Source organism: Oncorhynchus keta, chromosome 1 (genome assembly GCF_023373465.1).
Source record: "Oncorhynchus keta strain PuntledgeMale-10-30-2019 chromosome 1, Oket_V2, whole genome shotgun sequence".
NCBI classification, from domain to species: Eukaryota; Metazoa; Chordata; class Actinopteri; order Salmoniformes; family Salmonidae; genus Oncorhynchus; species Oncorhynchus keta.
Genome location: NC_068421.1, coordinates 88,117,327 through 88,145,061, shown reverse-complemented (window position 1 = coordinate 88,145,061; position 27,735 = coordinate 88,117,327). Strand labels below are relative to the sequence as shown.

The following is a 27,735-nucleotide window of genomic DNA, read 5'->3' as shown; positions in this document are numbered from 1 at the left end:
AGAAGTGCCTTGGTCGGGGAGGTGACCAAGAACCCGATGGTCAGTCTGACAGAGCTCCAAAGTTCATCTGTGGAGATGGGAGAACTTTCCAGAAGGACAAGGCACCTAAAGGACTTTCAGACCATGAGAAACAAGACTCTGAATACCAAGCGTCACATCTTGAGGAAACCTGGCACTATCCCTACGGTGAAGCATAGGATGGCAGCATCAAGCTGTGGGGATGTTTTTCAGCGGCAGGGACTGAGAAACTAGTCAGGATTAAGGTAAAGACGGAGAGACCTGCAAATAGCTGTACAGCGACAAGAAGAATGAGAGAAACTCCCCAAATACAGGTGTGCCAAGCTTGTAGCGTCCTACCCAAGAAAACTTGATGCTGTAATCGCTGCCAGAGGCGCTTCTACAAAGATCTGAGTAAAGGGTCTGATTAATAATGTAATTGTGATACTTATGTTTCTTTTTTAAATACATTTTCAAAAATGTCTAAAAAACAGTTTTTGCCTTGTAATTATGGGGTATTGTGTGTAGATTGATGAGGGAAAAAAACAATTGAATACATTTTAGAATAAGGCTGTAACTTAACAAAATATGGAAAAAGTCAAGGGGTCTGAATACTTTCCGAATGTAGAGTACAAAAATATGATTGAAAAACTGCTTGTGGCTCTCAATGCAATACAATCATTATATTCTGATGTGCTCTGCAGATATTTATTTATTTTTTACTTTAAAAAAAAACGGTTACTAGTCCAATGCTCTCGGCTATGCTGCCGCCCCAAATTGTGAGAACAGTGCGCAACACATCACATCCGGAGGACACTTTGATTCAATTCTGATCTGAGTAATTGTTTGATGTCATTATAATGTTTTTTTTACTTCCATTCGAACAACTTAAGTCTATATTTTGCTTGCCCAACTTTTTTGATTTTCACTTGTCCCCCGTACAAGCTTTACTGTCGAACCTTGCAATTGGATTGATATTTCCACACAGAGTAACACGTTACACTGTTTTTACAAGATGTGGTGGAAATGGAGGAGCCAAAAGAGTGTATGGAGGAGGGTATTTGTCCATGCCTGTGCTTCACTTGCAGATTACTGTAGTAAACCTGAGGGTGCAGACACCAGAATGCTGCTGATTCCTGACCGAGAGAGATATGAAAATGGGGACAAAATAGATTATGGATGCCTTAGCGGCCCAAACACAGGCTCAAGAGGAAAAGCAACTTGCAAGAACGGAGAGTGGAGTAAGACAATCGAGTGTCAAGGTAAGTCTGTAGGACTGTATTTTAAAGTACAGAAAGTACCAGGTATTTACATGAACATATGGTAATTAGACAATTATAACCTATTAATAATTGATTCATTTGAAGGTAGTTACCAGAAAAAAAATCTTCACATTTTAACATTTAATCAGGCAAGTCAGTTAAGAACAAATTCTTCTTTAAAATGACGGCCTACCGGGGAACAGTGGGTTAACTGCCTTGTTCAGGGACAGGATGACAGATTGCTCTGGGATTCGATCCAGCAACCTTTCAGTTACTGGTCCAATGCGCTAACCACTAGAATAATTAGCCCATTGCTAGAGGTGATGACACAGCAGTCCAATTACAGTATGTCCATGATTTGGAGGGCACTTCCACCACCCAAAGCCTTATATTATATATTATATAATATATTATATATTATATATTATATATTGAGCATTTTCACAAGAACTGTGTGATGTTTCCTGTGATTCTACTGCAATAGATTGAAATCAATATGTTTGATGATTCCAGCATTTTGGCTCAGTCCCCCACTCTTCAGTGCTCCCTGGGGGCTGGAACTCTGTAGACAAACATTAACATTAACTGTTTATTTATGTTCTACTCCTTCCATTTTTACTGCATCTACCATTTGATCAACATGAAATCATCTCTGACTCTGCTGTGTCTGGTGGTATGGGTGAATGTAGATGCTTCATCAGCTCAGACTGGTAAGGATGTGTTTTCCTTCACTTTCTCACATGTGACCACAATGGTATGAACATACAAACGTCTGTATCGGTCCACTAATACAGGAAGCAATGGCCAGGACCATCCCTGAATACAGGACTAGTAAAGGTAATTTTATAACCTCACTCATGTCTTCCTAGAGCCCAAGGATTTCTGTGGACCACCTCCACATCTCATGAACGGAGACACAAACGGCGGTACCAGAGAACGCTACAGAAATGGAGAATCAGTTGAATATGTCTGCCAGAACTACTACATCCTTGATCCCCCTTCAGCGTACAAGACGTGTCGTGACGGGATCTGGATAGGATCGATGACCTGCCTGAGTAAGTAGCCGTCTAAAATAACATTGGCCCAAAGTCTCGCTTGCTTACTCCCCTTTATTTATTTATTTATTTATTTTTTATTTCACCTTTATTTAACCAGGTAGGCAAGTTGAGAACAAGTTCTCATTTACAATTGCGACCTGGCCAAGAAAAAGCAAAGTAATTCGAAACAAACAACGACACAGTGTTACACATGGAGTAAAACAAACATACAGTCAATAATACAGTATAAACAAGTCTATATATGATGTGAGCATGTGAGGTGAGATAAGGGCAAAAAAAGGCCATGGTGGCAAAGTAAATACAATATAGCAAGTAAAACACTGGAATGGTAGATTTGCAGTGGAAGAATGTGCATCGATCGGGAATGGAATGGAATTCAAGTTCAATTGATTATTATTTTAAAATGCATCTAGAATTGAAAGGTAACTGTTGAACCATGCTCCTGAGGCATTGACAAGTGACATTCCTCAAGGATCTATGGGTATAGTGATATCATTAATTAAAATGAAAAACAACTAAATATCTTTGGCCCTTGAAGGACACGTTCACACACTGATTCCTGTACCATCTTCTCGTTTCAGAACCCTGCACTGTGGACGAAGAGCTGATGAACACACAGAACATCCAATTTAAATATCCTCCGCAATATCAAACTAAAGTCTATGCCACACATGGGGATCATATCACTTTTAAGTGTACTGGTCATAGTAGACTGAGCCCAGGTAGCATTGATTTTCGTCAGCAGTGTCTAAACGGGGTCATGAACTTGCCTCATTGCCAAACCCCTGTCAATAGTTTGCTCAAATTATTTTCAGATTCATTGTCTGAATAAATGTATGGTTTTTCATGATTGTCCAACATGAAATAAAGTGCTGCTGGTTCATATTTACTCATCTACTCTTGATTATTTTAATTGTTCATTGGAATAAAATTATCACACACACACACAACACCAAGCTTTCTAACGTTAGTGGTGTGGGAATGAATCTCAAAGTTCAATATAAAGACACATAAAGGATTTTTCCCCCAATATCTTAGCAACCAGACAATATTTATAAGAAAACTTGTGATGTTCAACTGCATCATCATCACATATTCCCTTGATGACGTGTTCCTTCCTGTTGTTTGCATCCTGATCATTTAAGCAGGAATATTGTCCTTCAAATCTCATATGCAAGAAAACGTTTAATGTCATGTGTTATGTATGGTTCGTCAAGTTGGCTGGCTAATATGGGGCTACGGTGAGCCATGGCAGTACAGACATACTCCCAAGGTGCAGAAATAGATTGTGTCTCTCCCCTTTTGCCCCTAGAAAACATGGCTTGACGGGAAAAGGAGGCACTTGCTTGCTGGAACAAACATTAGCCATGTCAATATACAGTGAACAAGGTTTATGTACAGTAAGGGTTATGTTAGTCCAGGTTTTGATCTTATCCACATTCTAACTACAGTGATACCTGTACCACTCAATGCTTATTTAGCTCTTAATTTAAGCACATCAGATTACTGTAGAAATGTCTCTATCTCATGTAGCTGAACAATAGTGGAAGACCGAGAACACAAGTTATTTATTCTGATATCTAATATAGTGGTCTTAAAAATACTACAAATTAAAATCATTCAAATTAAAATGAGTTGTATTGTGTCCTATTATTAATAGACTGAACCAACACAGTTCCTACATTTTGGGTATTTTCACAAGAACTGTTCTTTAAAAAAATAAAAAATAAATGTAAGGGTTGGATCAGCTTAATATTGCAGAAAGATTGCTGCTTTCATCAATATAATAGTCTGCATCATTTCCAATCCCACATATCATTTTTGGGGAAATCATATACATACACGTATGCATACATATTCACATATATACAGTGGGGAGAACAAGTATTTGATACACTGCCGATTTTGCAGATTTTCCTACTTACAAAGCATTTAGATGTCTCTAATTTTTATCATTTTTATCATAGCTACACTTCAACTGTGAGAGACGGAGTCTAAAACAAAAATCATCTCTGACTCTGCTGTGTCTGGTGGTATGGGTGAATGTGGATGCTTCATCAGCTCAGACTGGTAAGGATGTGTTTTCCTTCACTTTCTCACATGCTTGTAGTGCCCACATTGTGTTGGTATCCACCAATTACTCTGTAAGACACTGACTAGACTATACAAAGTGAGCAAACGTAACTGATGTGTTTACATTGAATATGATCAAACAGGTGGATTGATTTTCATAAAAAAAGGTTTAGATCAAAATGAGAATACTATCCATTTCTATTGTATTAATCTACAGTAGATAGCTCACAGGGCATCCTGGACTTATGCATTCCATATATTAGATGATGTTAAACTCTTAATGTTGAGAGAATGACTATCTTACACTGATGGGTGTTCCTTTACATGACATGAACTTACATATGTGTTCTCCATACTGTAACTCTCCATCATCACACTTCACCTCAATTTCGTCTATATTCGGTCGAAATCTCTTGTATTGATGGTAATATCCCTCTTTGCAATGAAGAGTCTTTTTTTCACCGTGCGCAATCTTATCTTTCTTGGGTAAATTCTGTAGATTGTACTCTGCATCAAAAGTGGAAATCTCACAAGGCCCTGATGGAAATGAAACCCAGTCATTTTTTCATTAACTTAGTGTGCAGTACATATTCATGCATTTATATACACTTGACATGTAGATATTAACACCATGTTCAGACCAGTTGAAAATAATGTACTTACGTAAACACTTTGGAGGACTCTGCCATTTTCCATTCAGACATCTGATGCTGCCTGTGAAACTCAGTGTAAACTGTCTGCTGCATTGGTAGGACACCTCTATAATTACACCTTCAACATCTCTCTTTTCCTTGGTGAAATCTCCATTAGTAATGGGAGGAGGACCAGGACAGCTTGCTAGATTAAACAGGGATCATAATCCCGTACCATGTAAATACATTACAATGATACAGTACCATGATAATACAATACCATGACAATACAGTAGCATGATAATACAATACCATGACAATACAGTAGCATGATAATACAATACCATGATGATACAATACCATGTTAATACAGTACCATGTTAATACAGTACCAAGATACAGTAACATAATACAGTACCATGAGAATACAGTACCTGTCACGGCTGTTGTAAGAAGAGGACCAAGGTGCAGCGTGGTGAACGTACATTTTCTTTTATTAATAAAAATGACACCGAACAAAACAATAAACACTACAAAAACAAACCGTGAAGCTAAAGGCTATGTGCCCTAAACAAAGTCAACTTCCCACAAAGACAGGTGGAAAAAAGGGCTACTGAAGTATGGTTCTCAATCAGAGAATACCGATTGCGAGCCAGACCTAATCGCCCAACATCAGTGCCTGACCTCATTAATGCTCTTGTGGCTGAATGGAAGCAATACCCTGCAGCAATTTACCAACATCTAGTGGAAAACCTTCCCAGAAGAGTGGAGGCTGTTATAGCAGCAAAGGGGGGACCAACACCATATTAATATAAGGGCACAAGTCGAGACTCATATGCAGACACAGGAGGCAGATGGTTGAGCTCCAATAACTATTATAACCCAAGGGGTAGGCAAAAGGCAGATCGGGTACAGGCGAGAGTTCATAAACCAGGTCAGAGTCCAAACAGTACAGGGCGTTAGACAGTCTCGAGGTCAGGACAGGCAGGGGTTCAGTAACCATGTCCGTCTCCAAACAGTACAAGGTGTTAGGCAGGCTCGAGGTCGGGGCAGGAAGAATGGTCAGACAGGCGGGTTTGGTGTCAGGACAGGGTCAAAACCAGGAGGACTTGGAAAAAACAGAGGAGGGAAAAAATAGGAGCTAGGAGATAAACGCTGGTTGACTTGGCAAACAAGATGAACTGGCACAGAGGTGTCACATGAGTGACACCTGGAGGGGGTGGAGACAAGCACAAGGACATGTGAAACAGATCATGGCGTGACATTTCACAATTTTGGAATGTGATGTTTGACGAGCAGTTGTCCACATACTTCTGGTTTCAAGCAGACCACTGTGCCCAAGAACGACAAGGTAACCTGCCTAAATGACTACCTTCTCGTAACGCCCACATTTGTAGCCATGAAATGCTTTGAAAGGCTGATCATGGCTCACATGAACACCATCATCTCAGAAACCCTGGACCCGCTCCAATTCAAATACCACCCCAACAGATCAACAGATGCCTGCCCTTTCCCACCTGGACAAAAGGAACACCTATGTGAGAATACTGTTCATTGACTATAGCTCAGCGTTCAACAACATAGTGCCCTCCAAGCTCATCACTACGCTAAGGTCCCTGGGACTGAACACCTCCCTCTGCAACTGGATCCTGGACTTCCGGAGAGGGGCCGCCCCCAGGTTGTAAGGGTAGGCAATAATCACCGATGATGATGAGACAGCCTATAGGGAGGAGGTCAGAGACCTGGCAGTGTGGTGCCAGGACAACAACCTCCACCTCAATGTGAGCAAGACAAACAAACTTATTGTGAACTACAGGAAAGGATTTGGCATGGGCCCTCAGATCCTCAAAAAGTTTAACAGCTGCACCATTCAGAGCATCTTGACTGACTGCATCACCGCTTGGTGTGGAAACTGCATGGCACCCAACAGCAAGGCACTACAGAGGGTGGTGAGTATGGCCCTGTACATCAGAGAGGAAGGTCCAAAAATGTGTCAAAGTCTCCAGCCACCCAAGCCATAGACTGTTCTCTCTGCTACCGCAAGTTCAAGTGATAACACACACTTTCACACTCACCACATACACTGCTGCTTCTGTGTATTATCAGCCCTGTTGCCTAGTCACTTTACCCCTACCTACAGTATACTGCTGTTATTGTGTATTATCAATCCTGTTGCCTAGTCACTTTACCCCTACCTACAGTATACTGCTGTTATTGTGTATTATCACTCCTGTTGCCTAGTCACTTTACCCCTACCTACAGTATACTGCTGTTATTGTGTATTATCACTCCTGTTGCCTAGTCACTTTACCTCTACCTACAGTATACTGCTGTTATTGTGTATTATCACTCCTGTTGCCTAGTCACTTTACCCCTACCTACAGTATACTGCTGTTATTGTGTATTATCACTCCTGTTGCCTAGTCACTTTACCTCTACCTACAGTATACTGCTGTTATTGTGTATTATCACTCCTGTTGCCTAGTCACTTTACCTCTACCTACAGTATACTGCTGCTACTGTGTATTATCACTCCTGTTGCCTAGTCACTTTACCCCTACCTACAGTATACTGCTGTTATTGTGTATTATCACTCCTGTTGCCTAGTCACTTTACCCCTACCTACAGTATACTGCTGTTATTGTGTATTATCACTCCTGTTGCCTAGTCACTTTACCCCTACCTACAGTATACTGCTGTTATTGTGTATTATCAATCCTGTTGCCTAGTCACTTTACCCCTACCTACAGTATACTGCTGTTATTGTGTATTATCACTCCTGTTGCCTAGTCACTTTACCCCTACCTACAGTATACTGCTGTTATTGTGTATTATCAATCCTGTTGCCTAGTCACTTTACCCCTACCTACAGTATACTGCTGTTATTGTGTATTATCAATCCTGTTGCCTAGTCACTTTACCCCTACCTACAGTATACTGCTGTTATTGTGTTTTATCACTCCTGTTGCCTAGTCACTTTACCTCTACCTACAGTATACTGCTGTTATTGTGTATTATCACTCCTGTTGCCTAGTCACTTTACCCCTACCTACAGTATACTGCTGTTATTGTGTATTATCACTCCTGTTGCCTAGTCACTTTACCCCTACCTACAGTATACTGCTGTTATTGTGTATTATCACTCCTGTTGCCTAGTCACTTTACCCCTACCTACAGTATACTGCTGTTATTGTGTATTATCACTCCTGTTGCCTAGTCACTTTACCCCTACCTACAGTATACTGCTGTTATTGTGTATTATCACTCCTGTTGCCTAGTCACTTTACCCCTACCTACAGTATACTGCTGTTATTGTGTATTATCACTCCTGTTGCCTAGTCACTTTACCCCTACCTACAGTATACTGCTGTTATTGTGTATTATCACTCCTGTTGCCTAGTCACTTTACCCCTACCTACAGTATACTGCTGTTATTGTGTATTATCACTCCTGTTGCCTAGTCACTTTACCCCTACCTACAGTATACTGCTGTTATTGTGTATTATCAATCCTGTTGCCTAGTCACTTTACCCCTACCTACAGTATACTGCTGTTATTGTGTATTATCAATCCTGTTGCCTAGTCACTTTACCTCTACCTACAGTATACTGCTGTTATTGTGTATTATCACTCCTGTTGCCTAGTCACTTTACCCCTACCTACAGTATACTGCTGTTATTGTGTATTATCACTCCTGTTGCCTAGTCACTTTACCCCTACCTACAGTATACTGCTGTTATTGTGTATTATCACTCCCGTTGCCTAGTCACTTTACCCCTACCTACAGTATACTGCTGTTATTGTGTATTATCACTCCTGTTGCCTAGTCACTTTACCTCTACCTACAGTATACTGCTGTTATTGTGTATTATCAATCCTGTTGCCTAGTCACTTTACCTCTACCTACAGTATACTGCTGTTATTGTGTATTATCAATCCTGTTGCCTAGTCACTTTACCTCTACCTACAGTATACTGCTGTTATTGTGTATTATCACTCCTGTTGCCTAGTCACTTTACCTCTACCTACAGTATACTGCTGTTATTGTGTATTATCAATCCTGTTGCCTAGTCACTTTACCTCTACCTACAGTATACTGCTGTTATTGTGTATTATCAATCCTGTTGCCTTGTCACTTTACCTCTACCTACAGTATACTGCTGTTATTGTGTATTATCAATCCTGTTGCCTAGTCACTTTACCTCTACCTACAGTATACTGCTGTTATTGTGTATTATCAATCCTGTTGCCTAGTCACTTTACCTCTACCTACAGTATACTGCTGTTATTGTGTATTATCACTCCTGTTGCCTAGTCACTTTACCTCTACCTACAGTATACTGCTGTTATTGTGTATTATCAATCCTGTTGCCTAGTCACTTTACCTCTACCTACAGTATACTGCTGTTATTGTGTATTATCAATCCTGTTGCCTTGTCACTTTACCTCTACCTACAGTATACTGCTGTTATTGTGTATTATCAATCCTGTTGCCTAGTCACTTTACCTCTACCTACAGTATACTGCTGTTATTGTGTATTATCAATCCTGTTGCCTAGTCACTTTACCTCTACCTACAGTATACTGCTGTTATTGTGTATTATCACTCCTGTTGCCTAGTCACTTTACCCCTACCTACAGTATACTGCTGTTATTGTGTATTATCACTCCTGTTGCCTAGTCACTTTACCTCTACCTACAGTATACTGCTGTTATTGTGTATTATCACTCCTGTTGCCTAGTCACTTTACCTCTACCTACAGTATACTGCTGTTATTGTGTATTATCACTCCTGTTGCCTAGTCACTTTACCCCTACCTACAGTATACTGCTGTTATTGTGTATTATCAATCCTGTTGCCTAGTCACTTTACCCCTACCTACAGTATACTGCTGCTACTGTGTATTATCACTCCTGTTGCCTAGTCACTTTACCCCTACCTACAGTATACTGCTGTTATTGTGTATTATCAATCCTGTTGCCTAGTCACTTTACCTCTACCTACAGTATACTGCTGTTATTGTGTATTATCACTCCTGTTGCCTAGTCACTTTACCCCTACCTACAGTATACTGCTGTTATTGTGTATTATCATTCCTGTTGCCTAGTCACTTTACCTCTACCTACAGTATACTGCTGTTATTGTGTATTATCAATCCTGTTGCCTAGTCACTTTACCTCTACCTACAGTATACTGCTGTTATTGTGTATTATCAATCCTGTTGCCTAGTCACTTTACCTCTACCTACAGTATACTGCTGTTATTGTGTATTATCAATCCTGTTGCCTAGTCACTTTACCCCTACCTACAGTATACTGCTGTTATTGTGTATTATCAATCCTGTTGCGTAGTCACTTTACCTCTACCTACAGTATACTGCTGTTATTGTGTATTATCAATCCTGTTGCCTAGTCACTTTACCCCTACCTACAGTATACTGCTGTTATTGTGTATAATCAATCCTGTTGCCTAGTCACTTTACCCCTACCTACAGTATACTGCTGTTATTGTTTATTATCAATCGTGTTGCCTAGTCACTTTACCCCTACCTACAGTATACTGCTGTTATTGTGTATTATAAACCCTGTTGCCTAGTCACTTTACCCCTCCCTACCTACAAGTGTTGTAGGAAAACGCTCAAACGGATCACTAATACCTTTGACCTTACACAGCTAGTTAAAGGGCCAACCAGGGTGACTTGTTGCTCTAAAACACAGATTGATTTGGTGTTCAGTAATAAACCAGAGAGAGTGACTAAATCATTCAATATGGTTACTGGGCTGTCTGATCATAATCTGACACTTAAAGCCAGAAAGCTGTCTAAGAGCAGGTTTAACCTCTCTACTGTTAGAAAGCCGGATCAACTCAGAATACCTAAGAGTGAATTAAACTATTTTGAAAAAGCAATTGCGGGAATAAACTGGAATGATCTCTTGTCCTATACAGACGTGGAAGCTGATAGTCAGGTTTTTCTATCCACAATCCAGACTACAATAAATGGCTTCCTAAAGAAAATCAAATCCAAACCTGACCAAAAGAGCACTCTTCCTTGGCTAAATGGAGAAATCTGGAAATTGATGAAAGAACGAGATTATGCTCTAAAAATAGCCCCAAAATCTAAATTAGAGCATGACAGACGTAGGTTTACCATGTTGAGAAATAAGGTGATAAAAGAAATCAGACAGGCCAAGGCAAACTTTTTTATTAACATAATTGGTGAAGCAAAGGGAAATTCTAAATTGATATGGGAGAATCTAAAAAAGTTAACAGGGAAAGACCATAGTAACACTGCAAAAAGACTAGAAATCATGGTGAATAACAATCTAACACAGGATGCAGTTGAAATAGCAACAGCCTTCAATTCCTACTTTATTGACTCTGTCAGGTTACTGACACAGAACCCCTCCACTGATTTCTTGGGCACAGTGCTAGTGAATGATACTCAACCTGTCTTCATCATAAGGGAGGTTTCTGAGTCAAAGGTGAACAAGGTGAATAGCTCACTAAATAACTCTAAAGCCAAAGATGTGTTTGGGATGGACTCTACCTTTCTTAAAAACTACAAAGAGTCACTCATTGGCCCCATTACTAAGGTCACCAACACATCTATTGGTCTCGGTGTGTTTCCAAGGGTATGGAAGTCGGCCATAATAACGGCCATCTTTAAATCAGGCGACCCTGCTGACGTGAGTAACTACAGGCCCATTAGTATACTACCTGTGGTGTCAAAGGTTGTTGAAAAGTGTGTAGCAGAACAACTGATTGCCCACCTCAACAACAGCCCCTTCACATTACACTCCATGCAGTTTGGCTTCAGAGCGAAACACTCCACAGAAACGGCCAACTGCTTTCTTCTGGAAAATGTGAAGTCCAAGATGGACAAAGGGGGTGCTGTTGGGGCTGTGTTTCTGGACCTAAGGAAGGCTTTTGATACTGTTAACCATGAGATTCTCATCACAAAATTGTCCAAGTTCAACTTTTCCCCTGATGCCCTGAGATGGATGAAATCATACCTTGAAGGCAGAACTCAGTGTGTCAGAGTGAGCAATGAGCTGTCGCCCACTCATAGCTATGATGTGGGCATGCCCCAAGGGTCAATACTGGGGCCCCTCCTGTTCAGCCTGTACATTAATGATCTGCCTTCTGTCTGTACTGGGTCTGAAGTTCAAATGTATGCAGATGATACAGTGATATATGTGCATGCGAAGAGCAAACAACAAGCTGCACAAGAACTCACTACTGTAATGGTCCAGGTTACAAAGTGGCTCAGTGACTCGTGTTTGCATCTCAATGTGAAAAAAACTGTTTGCATGTTGTTCACAAAGAGGGCAACAGATGCTACTGAGCCAGATGTCTATGTGTCAGGGGAGAAGCTCCAGGTGGTATCCGATTTTAAGTACCTTGGCATCATACTTGATTCCAACCTCTCTTTTAAAAAGCATGTGAAAAAGGTAATTCAAATAACCAAATTCAACCTAGCTAATTTCCGATTTATACAAAATTGTTTGACTACAGAGGTAGCAAAACTGTACTTCAATTCTATGATACTCCCCCACTTAACATACTGCTTGACTAGTTGGGCCCAAGCTTGCTGTACAACATTAAAACCTATTCAGTCTGTCTACAAACAGGCTCTCAAAGTGCTTGATAGGAAGCCCAATAGCCATCATCATTGTCACATCCTTAGAAAGCATGAGCTCTTGAGTTGGGAAAATCTTGTGCAATACACCGACGCATGTCTTGTATTCAAGATCCTTAATGGCCTGGCTCCCCCTCCACTCAATATTTTTGTTAAACAGAAAACCCAGACATATGGCAGCAGATCCACAAGGTCTGCCATGAGAGGTGACTGTATAGTTCCCTAAGGAAAAGCACCTTTAGTAAATCTGCATTCTCTGTGAGAGCTTCCCATGTCTGGAATACACTGCCATCAGACACACATAACTGCACCACATATCACACTTTCACAAAATGCTTGAAGACCTGGCTAAAGGTCAATCAGATTTGTGAACATGGTCCCTAGCTGTGTGTTGCCGCTTTCCATGTTGTCTGTTGTCTGTAGCTTGTGAGGTGTGGAAACACTTTGTTGCTTTTATGAATTTTGTTTTGCTGCTTTTTGTTCTATGTTGCTCTGTCTGTATGCTATGTCTTGCTTGTCCTATGTTGCTATGTCTTGCTTGTTCTATGGTGCTATTGTCTATATTGTAATTGTTTTTAATAACCTGCCCAGGGACTGCGGTTGAAAATTAGCCGGCTGGCTAAAACCGGCACTTTTACTGAAACGTTGATTAATGTGCACTGTCCCTGTAAAAATAAAGTAAACTAAACTAAACTAAACTAAAACTACAGTATACTGCTGTTATGGTGTATTATCAATCCTGTTGCCTAGTCACTTTACCCCTACCTACAATATACTGCTGCTACTGTGTATTATCAATCCTGTTGCCTAGTCACTTTACCCCTACCTACAATATACTGCTGCTACTGTGTATTATCAATCCTGTTGCCTAGTCACTTTACCCCTACCTACAGTATACTGCTGTTATTGTGTATTATCACTCCTGTTGCCTAGTCACTTTACCCCTACCTACAATATACTGCTGTTATTGTGTATTATCACTCCTGTTGCCTAGTCACTTTACCCCTACCTACAGTATACTGCTGTTATTGTGTATTATCAATCCTGTTGCCTAGTCACTTTACCCCTACCTACAGTATACTGCTGTTATTGTGTATTATCAATCCTGTTGCCTAGTCACTTTACCCCTACCTACAGTATACTGCTGTTATTGTGTATTATCAATCCTGTTGCCTAGTCACTTTACCCCTACCTACAGTATACTGCTGCTACTGTGTATTATCAATCCTGTTGCCTAGTCACTTTACCCCTACCTACAGTATACTGCTGTTATTGTGTATTATCAATCCTGTTGCCTAGTCACTTTACCCCTACCTACAGTATACTGCTGTTATTGTGTATTATCAATCCTGTTGCCTAGTCACTTTACCCCTACCTACAGTATACTGCTGTTATTGTGTATTATCAAGCCTGTTGCCTAGTCACTTTACCCCTACCTACAGTATACTGCTGTTATTGTGTATTATCAATCCTGTTGCCTAGTCACTTTACCCCTACCTACAGTATACTGCTGCTACTGTGTATTATCAATCCTGTTGCCTAGTCACTTTACCCCTACCTACAGTATACTGCTGTTATTGTGTATTATCAATCCTGTTGCCTAGTCACTTTACCCCTACCTACAGTATACTGCTGTTACTGTGTATTATCACTCCTGTTGCCTAGTCACTTTACCCCTACCTACAGTATACTGCTGCTACTGTGTATTATCACTCCTGTTGCCTAGTCACTTTACCCCTACCTACAGTATACTGCTGTTATTGTGTATTATCACTCCTGTTGCCTAGTCACTTTACCCCTACCTACAGTATACTGCTGTTATTGTGTATTATCACTCCTGTTGCCTAGTCACTTTACCCCTACCTACAGTATACTGCTGTTATTGTGTATTATCACTCCTGTTGCCTAGTCACTTTACCCCTACCTACAGTATACTGCTGTTACTGTGTATTATCACTCCTGTTGCCTAGTCACTTTACCCATACCTACAGTATACTGCTGTTATTGTGTATTATCACTCCTGTTGCCTAGTCACTTTACCCCTACCTACAGTATACTGCTGTTATTGTGTATTATCAATCCTGTTGCCTAGTCACTTTACCCCTACCTACAGTATACTGCTGCTACTGTGTATTATCAATCCTGTTGCCTAGTCACTTTACCCCTACCTACAATATACTGCTGCTACTGTGTATTATCAATCCTGTTGCCTAGTCACTTTACCCCTACCTACAATATACTGCTGCTACTGTGTATTATCAATCCTGTTGCCTAGTCACTTTACCCCTACCTACAGTATACTGCTGTTATTGTGTATTATCACTCCTGTTGCCTAGTCACTTTACCCCTACCTACAATATACTGCTGTTATTGTGTATTATCAATCCTGTTGCCTAGTCACTTTACCCCTACCTACAGTATACTGCTGTTATTGTGTATTATCAATCCTGTTGCCTAGTCACTTTACCCCTACCTACAGTATACTGCTGTTATTGTGTATTATCACTCCTGTTGCCTAGTCACTTTACCCCTACCTACAGTATACTGCTGTTATTGTGTATTATCACTCCTGTTGCCTAGTCACTTTACCCCTACCTACAGTATACTGCTGTTATTGTGTATTATCACTCCTGTTGCCTAGTCACTTTACCCCTACCTACAGTATACTGCTGTTACTGTGTATTATCACTCCTGTTGCCTAGTCACTTTACCCATACCTACAGTATACTGCTGTTATTGTGTATTATCACTCCTGTTGCCTAGTCACTTTACCCCTACCTACAGTATACTGCTGTTATTGTGTATTATCAATCCTGTTGCCTAGTCACTTTACCCCTACCTACAGTATACTGCTGCTACTGTGTATTATCAATCCTGTTGCCTAGTCACTTTACCCCTACCTACAATATACTGCTGCTACTGTGTATTATCAATCCTGTTGCCTAGTCACTTTACCCCTACCTACAATATACTGCTGCTACTGTGTATTATCAATCCTGTTGCCTAGTCACTTTACCCCTACCTACAGTATACTGCTGTTATTGTGTATTATCACTCCTGTTGCCTAGTCACTTTACCCCTACCTACAATATACTGCTGTTATTGTGTATTATCAATCCTGTTGCCTAGTCACTTTACCCCTACCTACAGTATACTGCTGTTATTGTGTATTATCAATCCTGTTGCCTAGTCACTTTACCCCTACCTACAGTATACTGCTGTTATTGTGTATTATCACTCCTGTTGCCTAGTCACTTTACCCCTACCTACAGTATACTGCTGTTATTGTGTATTATCACTCCTGTTGCCTAGTCACTTTACCCCTACCTACAGTATACTGCTGTTATTGTGTATTATCAATCCTGTTGCCTAGTCACTTTACCCCTACCTACAGTATACTGCTGTTATTGTGTATTATCAAGCCTGTTGCCTAGTCACTTTACCCCTACCTACAGTATACTGCTGTTATTGTGTATTATCAATCCTGTTGCCTAGTCACTTTACCCCTACCTACAGTATACTGCTGTTATTGTGTATTATCAATCCTGTTGCCTAGTCACTTTACCCCTACCTACAGTATACTGCTGTTACTGTGTATTATCAATCCTGTTGCCTAGTCACTTTACCCCTACCTACAGTATACTGCTGTTATTGTGTATTATCAATCCTGTTGCCTAGTCACTTTACCCCTACCTACAGTATACTGCTGTTACTGTGTATTATCACTCCTGTTGCCTAGTCACTTTACCCCTACCTACAGTATACTGCTGCTACTGTGTATTATCACTCCTGTTGCCTAGTCACTTTACCCCTACCTACAGTATACTGCTGTTATTGTGTATTATCACTCCTGTTGCCTAGTCACTTTACCCCTACCTACAGTATACTGCTGTTACTGTGTATTATCACTCCTGTTGCCTAGTCACTTTACCCCTACCTACAGTATACTTCTGTTATTGTGTATTATCAATCCTGTTGCCTAGTCACTTTACCCCTACCTACAGTATACTGCTGTTATTGTGTATTATCACTCCTGTTGCCTAGTCACTTTACCCCTACCTACAGTATACTGCTGTTATTGTGTATTATCAATCCTGTTGCCTAGTCACTTTACCCCTACCTACAGTATACTGCTGTTATTGTGTATTATCACTCCTGTTGCCTAGTCACTTTACCCTTACCTACAGTATACTGCTGTTATTGTGTATTATCACTCCTGTTGCCTAGTCACTTTACCCCTACCTACAGTATACTGCTGTTATTGTGTATTATCACTCCTGTTGCCTAGTCACTTTACCCCTACCTACAGTATACTGCTGTTATTGTGTATTATCACTCCTGTTGCCTAGTCACTTTACCCCTACCTACAGTATACTGCTGTTATTGTGTATTATCACTCCTGTTGCCTAGTCACTTTACCCCTACCTACAGTATACTGCTGTTATTGTGTATTATCACTCCTGTTGCCTAGTCACTTTACCCCTACCTACAGTATACTGCTGTTATTGTGTATTATCAATCCTGTTGCCTAGTCACTTTACCCCTACCTACAGTATACTGCTGTTATTGTGTATTATCACTCCTGTTGCCTAGTCACTTTACCCCTACCTACAGTATACTGCTGTTATTGTGTATTATCAATCCTGTTGCCTAGTCACTTTACCCCTACCTACAGTATACTGCTGTTATTGTGTATTATCACTCCTGTTGCCTAGTCACTTTACCCCTACCTACAGTATACTGCTGTTATTGTGTATTATCACTCCTGTTGCCTAGTCACTTTACCCCTACCTACAGTATACTGCTGCTACTGTGTATTATCACTCCTGTTGCCTAGTCACTTTACCCCTACCTACAGTATACTGCTGTTATTGTGTATAATCAATCCTGTTGCCTAGTCACTTTACCCCTACCTACAGTATACTGCTGTTATTGTTTATTATCAATCGTGTTGCCTAGTCACTTTACCCCTACCTACAGTATACTGCTGTTATTGTGTATTATAAACCCTGTTGCCTAGTCACTTTACCCCTCCCTACCTACAAGTGTTGTAGGAAAACGCTCAAACGGATCACTAATACCTTTGACCTTACACAGCTAGTTAAAGGGCCAACCAGGGTGACTTGTTGCTCTAAAACACAGATTGATTTGGTGTTCAGTAATAAACCAGAGAGAGTGACTAAATCATTCAATATGGTTACTGGGCTGTCTGATCATAATCTGACACTTAAAGCCAGAAAGCTGTCTAAGAGCAGGTTTAACCTCTCTACTGTTAGAAAGCCGGATCAACTCAGAATACCTAAGAGTGAATTAAACTATTTTGAAAAAGCAATTTGCGGGAATAAACTGGAATGATCTCTTGTCCTATACAGACGTGGAAGCTGATAGTCAGGTTTTTCTATCCACAATCCAGACTACAATAAATGGCTTCCTAAAGAAAATCAAATCCAAACCTGACCAAAAGAGCACTCTTCCTTGGCTAAATGGAGAAATCTGGAAATTGATGAAAGAACAGATTATGCTCTAAAAATAGCCCCAAAATCTAAATTAGAGCATGACAGACGTAGGTTTACCATGTTGAGAAATAAGGTGATAAAAGAAATCAGACAGGCCAAGGCAAACTTTTTATTAACATAATTGGTGAAGCAAAGGGAAATTCTAAATTGATATGGGAGAATCTAAAAAGTTAACAGGGAAAGACCATAGTAACACTGCAAAAAGACTAGAAATCATGGTGAATAACAATCTAACACAGGATGCAGTTGAAATAGCAACAGCCTTCAATTCCTACTTTATTGACTCTGTCAGGTTACTGACACAGAACCCCTCCACTGATTTCTTGGGCACAGTGCTAGTGAATGATACTCAACCTGTCTTCATCATAAGGGAGGTTTCTGAGTCAAAGGTGAACAAGGTGAATAGCTCACTAAATAACTCTAAAGCCAAAGATGTGTTTGGGATGGACTCTACCTTTCTTAAAAACTACAAAGAGTCACTCATTGGCCCCATTACTAAGGTCACCAACACATCTATTGGTCTCGGTGTGTTTCAAGGGTATGGAAGTCGGCCATAATAACGGCCATCTTTAAATCAGGCGACCCTGCTGACGTGAGTAACTACAGGCCCATTAGTATACTACCTGTGGTGTCAAAGGTTGTTGAAAAGTGTGTAGCAGAACAACTGATTGCCCACCTCAACAACAGCCCCTTCACATTACACTCCATGCAGTTTGGCTTCAGAGCGAAACACTCCACAGAAACGGCCAACTGCTTTCTTCTGGAAAATGTGAAGTCCAAGATGGACAAAGGGGGTGCTGTTGGGGCTGTGTTTCTGGACCTAAGGAAGGCTTTTGATACTGTTAACCATGAGATTCTCATCACAAAATTGTCCAAGTTCAACTTTTCCCCTGATGCCCTGAGATGGATGAAATCATACCTTGAAGGCAGAACTCAGTGTGTCAGAGTGAGCAATGAGCTGTCGCCCACTCATAGCTATGATGTGGGCATGCCCCAAGGGTCAATACTGGGGCCCCTCCTGTTCAGCCTGTACATTAATGATCTGCCTTCTGTCTGTACTGGGTCTGAAGTTCAAATGTATGCAGATGATACAGTGATATATGTGCATGCGAAGAGCAAACAACAAGCTGCACAAGAACTCACTAATGGTCCAGGTTACAAAGTGGCTCAGTGACTCGTGTTTGCATCTCAATGTGAAAAAAACTGTTTGCATGTTGTTCACAAAGAGGGCAACAGATGCTACTGAGCCAGATGTCTATGTGTCAGGGAGAAGCTCAGGTGGTATCCGATTTTAAGTACCTTGGCATCATACTTGATTCCAACCTCTCTTTTAAAAAGCATGTGAAAAAGGTAATTCAAATAACCAAATTCAACCTAGCTAATTTCCGATTTATACAAAATTGTTTGACTACAGAGGTAGCAAAACTGTACTTCAATTCTATGATACTCCCCCACTTAACATACTGCTTGACTAGTTGGGCCCAAGCTTGCTGTACAACATTAAAACCTATTCAGTCTGTCTACAAACAGGCTCTCAAAGTGCTTGATAGGAAGCCCAATAGCCATCATCATTGTCACATCCTTAGAAAGCATGAGCTCTTGAGTTGGGAAAATCTTGTGCAATACACCGACGCATGTCTTGTATTCAAGATCCTTAATGGCCTGGCTCCCCCTCCACTCAATATTTTTGTTAAACAGAAAACCCAGACATATGGCAGCAGATCCACAAGGTCTGCCATGAGAGGTGACTGTATAGTTCCCCTAAGGAAAAGCACCTTTAGTAAATCTGCATTCTCTGTGAGAGCTTCCCATGTCTGGAATACACTGCCATCAGACACACATAACTGCACCACATATCACACTTTCACAAAATGCTTGAAGACCTGGCTAAAGGTCAATCAGATTTGTGAACATGGTCCCTAGCTGTGTGTTGCCGCTTTCCATGTTGTCTGTTGTCTGTAGCTTGTGAGGTGTGGAAACACTTTGTTGCTTTTATGAATTTTGTTTTGCTGCTTTTTGTTCTATGTTGCTCTGTCTGTATGCTATGTCTTGCTTGTCCTATGTTGCTATGTCTTGCTTGTTCTATGGTGCTATTGTCTATATTGTAATTGTTTTTAATAACCTGCCCAGGGACTGCGGTTGAAAATTAGCCGGCTGGCTAAAACCGGCACTTTTACTGAAACGTTGATTAATGTGCACTGTCCCTGTAAAAATAAAGTAAACTAAACTAAACTAAACTAAAACTACAGTATACTGCTGTTATGGTGTATTATCAATCCTGTTGCCTAGTCACTTTACCCCTACCTACAATATACTGCTGCTACTGTGTATTATCAATCCTGTTGCCTAGTCACTTTACCCCTACCTACAATATACTGCTGCTACTGTGTATTATCAATCCTGTTGCCTAGTCACTTTACCCCTACCTACAGTATACTGCTGTTATTGTGTATTATCACTCCTGTTGCCTAGTCACTTTACCCCTACCTACAATATACTGCTGTTATTGTGTATTATCAATCCTGTTGCCTAGTCACTTTACCCCTACCTACAGTATACTGCTGTTATTGTGTATTATCAATCCTGTTGCCTAGTCACTTTACCCCTACCTACAGTATACTGCTGTTATTGTGTATTATCAATCCTGTTGCCTAGTCACTTTACCCCTACCTACAGTATACTGCTGTTATTGTGTATTATCAATCCTGTTGCCTAGTCACTTTACCCCTACCTACAGTATACTGCTGTTATTGTGTATTATCAATCCTGTTGCCTAGTCACTTTACCCCTACCTACAGTATACTGCTGTTATTGTGTATTATCAATCCTGTTGCCTAGTCACTTTACCCCTACCTACAGTATACTGCTGTTATTGTGTATTATCAATCCTGTTGCCTAGTCACTTTACCCCTACCTACAGTATACTGCTGTTATTGTGTATTATCAATCCTGTTGCCTAGTCACTTTACCCCTACCTACAGTATACTGCTGTTATTGTGTATTATCAATCCTGTTGCCTAGTCACTTTACCCCTACCTACAGTATACTGCTGCTACTGTGTATTATCAATCCTGTTGCCTAGTCACTTTACCCCTACCTACAGTATACTGCTGTTATTGTGTATTATCAATCCTGTTGCCTAGTCACTTTACCCCTACCTACAGTATACTGCTGTTACTGTGTATTATCACTCCTGTTGCCTAGTCACTTTACCCCTACCTACAGTATACTGCTGCTACTGTGTATTATCACTCCTGTTGCCTAGTCACTTTACCCCTACCTACAGTATACTGCTGTTATTGTGTATTATCACTCCTGTTGCCTAGTCACTTTACCCCTACCTACAGTATACTGCTGTTATTGTGTATTATCACTCCTGTTGCCTAGTCACTTTACCCCTACCTACAGTATACTGCTGTTATTGTGTATTATCACTCCTGTTGCCTAGTCACTTTACCCCTACCTACAGTATACTGCTGTTACTGTGTATTATCACTCCTGTTGCCTAGTCACTTTACCCATACCTACAGTATACTGCTGTTATTGTGTATTATCACTCCTGTTGCCTAGTCACTTTACCCCTACCTACAGTATACTGCTGTTATTGTGTATTATCAATCCTGTTGCCTAGTCACTTTACCCCTACCTACAGTATACTGCTGTTACTGTGTATTATCAATCCTGTTGCCTAGTCACTTTACCCCTACCTACAATATACTGCTGCTACTGTGTATTATCAATCCTGTTGCCTAGTCACTTTACCCCTACCTACAGTATACTGCTGCTACTGTGTATTATCACTCCTGTTGCCTAGTCACTTTACCCCTACCTACAGTATACTGCTGTTATTGTGTATTATCACTCCTGTTGCCTAGTCACTTTACCCCTACCTACAGTATACTGCTGTTATTGTGTATTATCAATCCTGTTGCCTAGTCACTTTACCCCTACCTACAGTATACTGCTGTTATTGTGTATTATCAATCCTGTTGCCTAGTCACTTTACCCCTACCTACAGTATACTGCTGTTATTGTGTATTATCACTCCTGTTGCCTAGTCACTTTACCCCTACCTACAGTATACTGCTGTTATTGTGTATTATCACTCCTGTTGCCTAGTCACTTTACCCCTACCTACAGTATACTGCTGTTATTGTGTATTATCAATCCTGTTGCCTAGTCACTTTACCCCTACCTACAGTATACTGCTGTTATTGTGTATTATCAAGCCTGTTGCCTAGTCACTTTACCCCTACCTACAGTATACTGCTGTTATTGTGTATTATCAATCCTGTTGCCTAGTCACTTTACCCCTACCTACAGTATACTGCTGTTATTGTGTATTATCAATCCTGTTGCCTAGTCACTTTACCCCTACCTACAGTATACTGCTGTTACTGTGTATTATCACTCCTGTTGCCTAGTCACTTTACCCCTACCTACAGTATACTGCTGTTATTGTGTATTATCAATCCTGTTGCCTAGTCACTTTACCCCTACCTACAGTATACTGCTGTTATTGTGTATTATCACTCCTGTTGCCTAGTCACTTTACCCCTACCTACAGTATACTGCTGCTACTGTGTATTATCACTCCTGTTGCCTAGTCACTTTACCCCTACCTACAGTATACTGCTGTTATTGTGTATTATCACTCCTGTTGCCTAGTCACTTTACCCCTACCTACAGTATACTGCTGCTACTGTGTATTATCACTCCTGTTGCCTAGTCACTTTACCCCTACCTACAGTATACTGCTGTTATTGTGTATTATCAATCCTGTTGCCTAGTCACTTTACCCCTACCTACAGTATACTGCTGTTATTGTGTATTATCACTCCTGTTGCCTAGTCACTTTACCCCTACCTACAGTATACTGCTGTTATTGTGTATTATCAATCCTGTTGCCTAGTCACTTTACCCCTACCTACAGTATACTGCTGTTATTGTGTATTATCACTCCTGTTGCCTAGTCACTTTACCCCTACCTACAGTATACTGCTGTTATTGTGTATTATCACTCCTGTTGCCTAGTCACTTTACCCCTACCTACAGTATACTGCTGTTATTGTGTATTATCACTCCTGTTGCCTAGTCACTTTACCCCTACCTACAGTATACTGCTGTTATTGTGTATTATCACTCCTGTTGCCTAGTCACTTTACCCCTACCTACAGTATACTGCTGTTATTGTGTATTATCACTCCTGTTGCCTAGTCACTTTACCCCTACCTACAGTATACTGCTGTTATTGTGTATTATCACTCCTGTTGCCTAGTCACTTTACCCCTACCTACAGTATACTGCTGTTATTGTGTATTATCAATCCTGTTGCCTAGTCACTTTACCCCTACCTACAGTATACTGCTGTTATTGTGTATTATCACTCCTGTTGCCTAGTCACTTTACCCCTACCTACAGTATACTGCTGTTATTGTGTATTATCAATCCTGTTGCCTAGTCACTTTACCCCTACCTACAGTATACTGCTGTTATTGTGTATTATCACTCCTGTTGCCTAGTCACTTTACCCCTACCTACAGTATACTGCTGTTATTGTGTATTATCACTCCTGTTGCCTAGTCACTTTACCCCTACCTACAGTATACTGCTGCTACTGTGTATTATCACTCCTGTTGCCTAGTCACTTTACCCCTACCTACAGTATACTGCTGTTATTGTGTATTATCACTCCTGTTGCCTAGTCACTTTACCCCTACCTACAGTATACTGCTGTTATTGTGTATTATCACTCCTGTTGCCTAGTCACTTTACCCCTACCTACAGTATACTGCTGTTATTGTGTATTATCACTCCTGTTGCCTAGTCACTTTACCCCTACCTACAGTATACTGCTGTTATTGTGTATTATCACTCCTGTTGCCTAGTCACTTTACCTCTACCTACAGTATACTGCTGTTATTGTGTATTATCACTCCTGTTGCCTAGTCACTTTACCCCTACCTACAGTATACTGCTGTTATTGTGTATTATCACTCCTGTTGCCTAGTCACTTTACCCCTACCTACAGTATACTGCTGTTATTGTGTATTATCACTCCTGTTGCCTAGTCACTTTACCCCTACCTACAGTATACTGCTGTTATTGTGTATTATCACTCCTGTTGCCTAGTCACTTTACCCCTACCTACAGTATACTGCTGTTATTGTGTATTATCAATCCTGTTGCCTAGTCACTTTACCCCTACCTACAGTATACTGCTGTTATTGTGTATTATCAACCCTGTTGCCTAGTCACTTTACCCCTACCTACAGTATACTGCTGTTATTGTGTATTATCACTCCTGTTGCCTAGTCACTTTACCCCTACCTACAGTATACTGCTGTTACTGTGTATTATCACTCCTGTTGCCTAGTCACTTTACCCCTACCTACAGTATACTGCTGTTATTGTGTATTATCACTCCTGTTGCCTAGTCACTTTACCTCTACCTACAGTATACTGCTGTTATTGTGTATTATCACTCCTGTTGCCTAGTCACTTTACCCCTACCTACAGTATACTGCTGTTATTGTGTATTATCACTCCTGTTGCCTAGTCACTTTACCCCTACCTACAGTATACTGCTGTTATTGTGTATTATCACTCCTGTTGCCTAGTCACTTTACCCCTACCTACAGTATACTGCTGTTATTGTGTATTATCACTCCTGTTGCCTAGTCACTTTACCCCTACCTACAGTATACTGCTGTTATTGTGTATTATCAATCCTGTTGCCTAGTCACTTTACCCCTACCTACAGTATACTGCTGTTATTGTGTATTATCAATCCTGTTGCCTAGTCACTTTACCCCTACCTACAGTATACTGCTGCTACTGTGTATTATCAATCCTGTTGCCTAGTCACTTTACCCCTACCTACAGTATACTGCTGTTATTGTGTATTATCAATCCTGTTGCCTAGTCACTTTACCCCTACCTACAGTATACTGCTGTTATTGTGTATTATCACTCCTGTTGCCTAGTCACTTTACCCCTTCCTACAGTATACTGCTGTTATTGTGTATTATCACTCCTGTTGCCTAGTCACTTTACCCCTACCTACAGTATACTGCTGTTATTGTGTATTATCAATCCTGTTGCCTAGTCACTTTACCCCTACCTACAGTATACTGCTGTTACTGTGTATTATCACTCCTGTTGCCTAGTCACTTTACCCCTACCTACAGTATACTGCTGTTATTGTGTATTATCAATCCTGTTGCCTAGTCACTTTACCCCTACCTACAGTATACTGCTGTTATTGTGTATTATCACTCCTGTTGCCTAGTCACTTTACCCCTACCTACAGTATACTGCTGTTATTGTGTATTATCACTCCTGTTGCCTAGTCACTTTACCCCTACCTACAGTATACTGCTGTTATTGTGTATTATCAATCCTGTTGCCTAGTCACTTTACCCCTACCTACAGTATACTGCTGTTATTGTGTATTATCAATCCTGTTGCCTAGTCACTTTACCCCTACCTACAGTATACTGCTGTTATTGTGTATTATCAATCCTGTTGCCTAGTCACTTTACCCCTACCTACAGTATACTGCTGTTATTGTGTATTATCAATCCTGTTGCCTAGTCACTTTACCCCTACCTACAGTATACTGCTGTTATTGTGTATTACTGCTGTTACTGTGTATTATCAATCCTGTTGCCTAGTCACTTTACCCCTACCTACAGTATACTGCTGTTATTGTGTATTATCAATCCTGTTGCCTAGTCACTTTACCCCTACCTACAGTATACTGCTGTTATTGTGTATTATCACCCTGTTGCCTAGTCACTTTACCCCTACCTACAGTATACTGCTGTTATTGTGTATTATCACTCCTGTTGCCTAGTCACTTTACCCCTACCTACAGTATACTGCTGTTATTGTGTATTATCACTCCTGTTGCCTAGTCACTTTACCCCTACCTACAGTATACTGCTGTTATTGTGTATTATCACTCCTGTTGCCTAGTCACTTTACCCCTACCTACAGTATACTGCTGTTATTGTGTATTATCACTCCTGTTGCCTAGTCACTTTACCCCTACCTACAGTATACTGCTGTTATTGTGTATTATCACTCCTGTTGCCTAGTCACTTTACCTCTACCTACAGTATACTGCTGTTATTGTTTATTATCACTCCTGTTGCCTAGTCACTTTACCCCTACCTACAGTATACTGCTGTTATTGTTTATTATCACTCCTGTTGCCTAGTCACTTTACCCCTACCTACAGTATACTGCTGTTATTGTGTATTATCACTCCTGTTGCCTAGTCACTTTACCTCTACCTACAGTATACTGCTGTTATTGTTTATTATCACTCCTGTTGCCTAGTCACTTTACCCCTACCTACAGTATACTGCTGCTACTGTGTATTATCACTCCTGTTGCCTAGTCACTTTACCCCTACCTACAGTATACTGCTGTTATTGTGTATTATCACTCCTGTTGCCTAGTCACTTTACCTCTACCTACAGTATACTGCTGTTATTGTTTATTATCACTCCTGTTGCCTAGTCACTTTACCCCTACCTACAGTATACTGCTGTTATTGTGTATTATCACTCCTGTTGCCTAGTCACTTTACCCCTACCTACAGTATACTGCTGCTACTGTGTATTATCACTCCTGTTGCCTAGTCACTTTACCCCTACCTACAGTATACTGCTGTTATTGTGTATTATCAATCCTGTTGCCTAGTCACTTTACCCCTACCTACAGTATACTGCTGTTATTGTGTATTATAACTCCTGTTGCCTAGTCACTTTACCCCTACCTACAGTATACTGCTGTTATTGTGTATTATCACTCCTGTTGCCTAGTCACTTTACCCCTTCCTATGTGGACATAACTACCTCAATTACCACGTATTCCTGCACGTCGACTTTGTACAATTGCTCCCTGTATAGAGCCATGTTATTTTTTACTTGTTTTATCATTATTTGTTATTAACTTTGTACTCCATTTGTCACATTCTATTTTCATTTGACTTTTTATCTTTAAATCTACATGGTTGAAAAATGACCCAGAAGTAAGCATTTCACTGTTAGCCTACACCTGTTGTTTACCAATCATGTGACACATAAAATGTGTTTTGATTTGAGTATGAACATATGTTCACAATCTGTAGAAGATGACCACTTTCCATCCTCTTTGCAGGTTAATGTATCTTCAGTCTGACGTGAGAAAGAGTTCCTGAGTCACAGGTCACCGTTACACGTTCATCAGGCAAGAACAGATTTCTGTCAGCAGGTGTGTAACTGGTTCCTCTTGTTGGTGGCAATGACAATGCACATTTAGCAAATGCTGCTTTGAGACTAAACAATTACGGAAAAACATTGGGTGGGCCAGGCGTATGCACGCTGACACAGTATGGCCAGGCGTATGCACGCTGACACAGTATGGCCAGGCGCATGCACGCTGACACAGTATGGCCAGGCGTATGCACGCTGACACAGTATGGCCAGGCGCATGCACGCTGACACAGTATGGCCAGGCGTATGCACGCTGACACAGTATGGCCAGGCGTATGCACGCTGACACAG

The 27,735-nt window shown here is 40.7% G+C and overlaps 1 long non-coding RNA gene and 1 pseudogene across 50 annotated transcripts; both read right to left on the bottom strand.

Annotated features, from left to right (window-relative positions):
* LOC127931418 (coagulation factor XIII B chain-like) overlaps window positions 1-27,735 on the bottom strand; it is a 57,580-nt pseudogene that overhangs the window by 24,770 nt on the left and 5,075 nt on the right.
* On the bottom strand, window positions 4,818-26,946 carry LOC127907654 (uncharacterized). 50 transcript variants are annotated; one of them, XR_008065363.1, is made up of 15 exons: window positions 26,540-26,946; window positions 25,363-25,667; window positions 24,570-24,691; window positions 21,947-24,264; window positions 21,398-21,458; window positions 20,727-21,275; window positions 15,807-16,233; window positions 15,075-15,135; window positions 13,977-14,159; window positions 13,672-13,854; window positions 9,597-10,084; window positions 9,292-9,352; window positions 9,109-9,230; window positions 5,054-7,766; window positions 4,818-4,927 (listed from the first exon to the last, which is right to left on the bottom strand). It is a non-coding gene; the product is annotated as an uncharacterized LOC127907654 (long non-coding RNA). The 50 variants fall into 50 exon arrangements; XR_008065396.1 differs by having other exon boundaries at window positions 5,054-7,217; XR_008065367.1 differs by having other exon boundaries at window positions 9,109-9,169.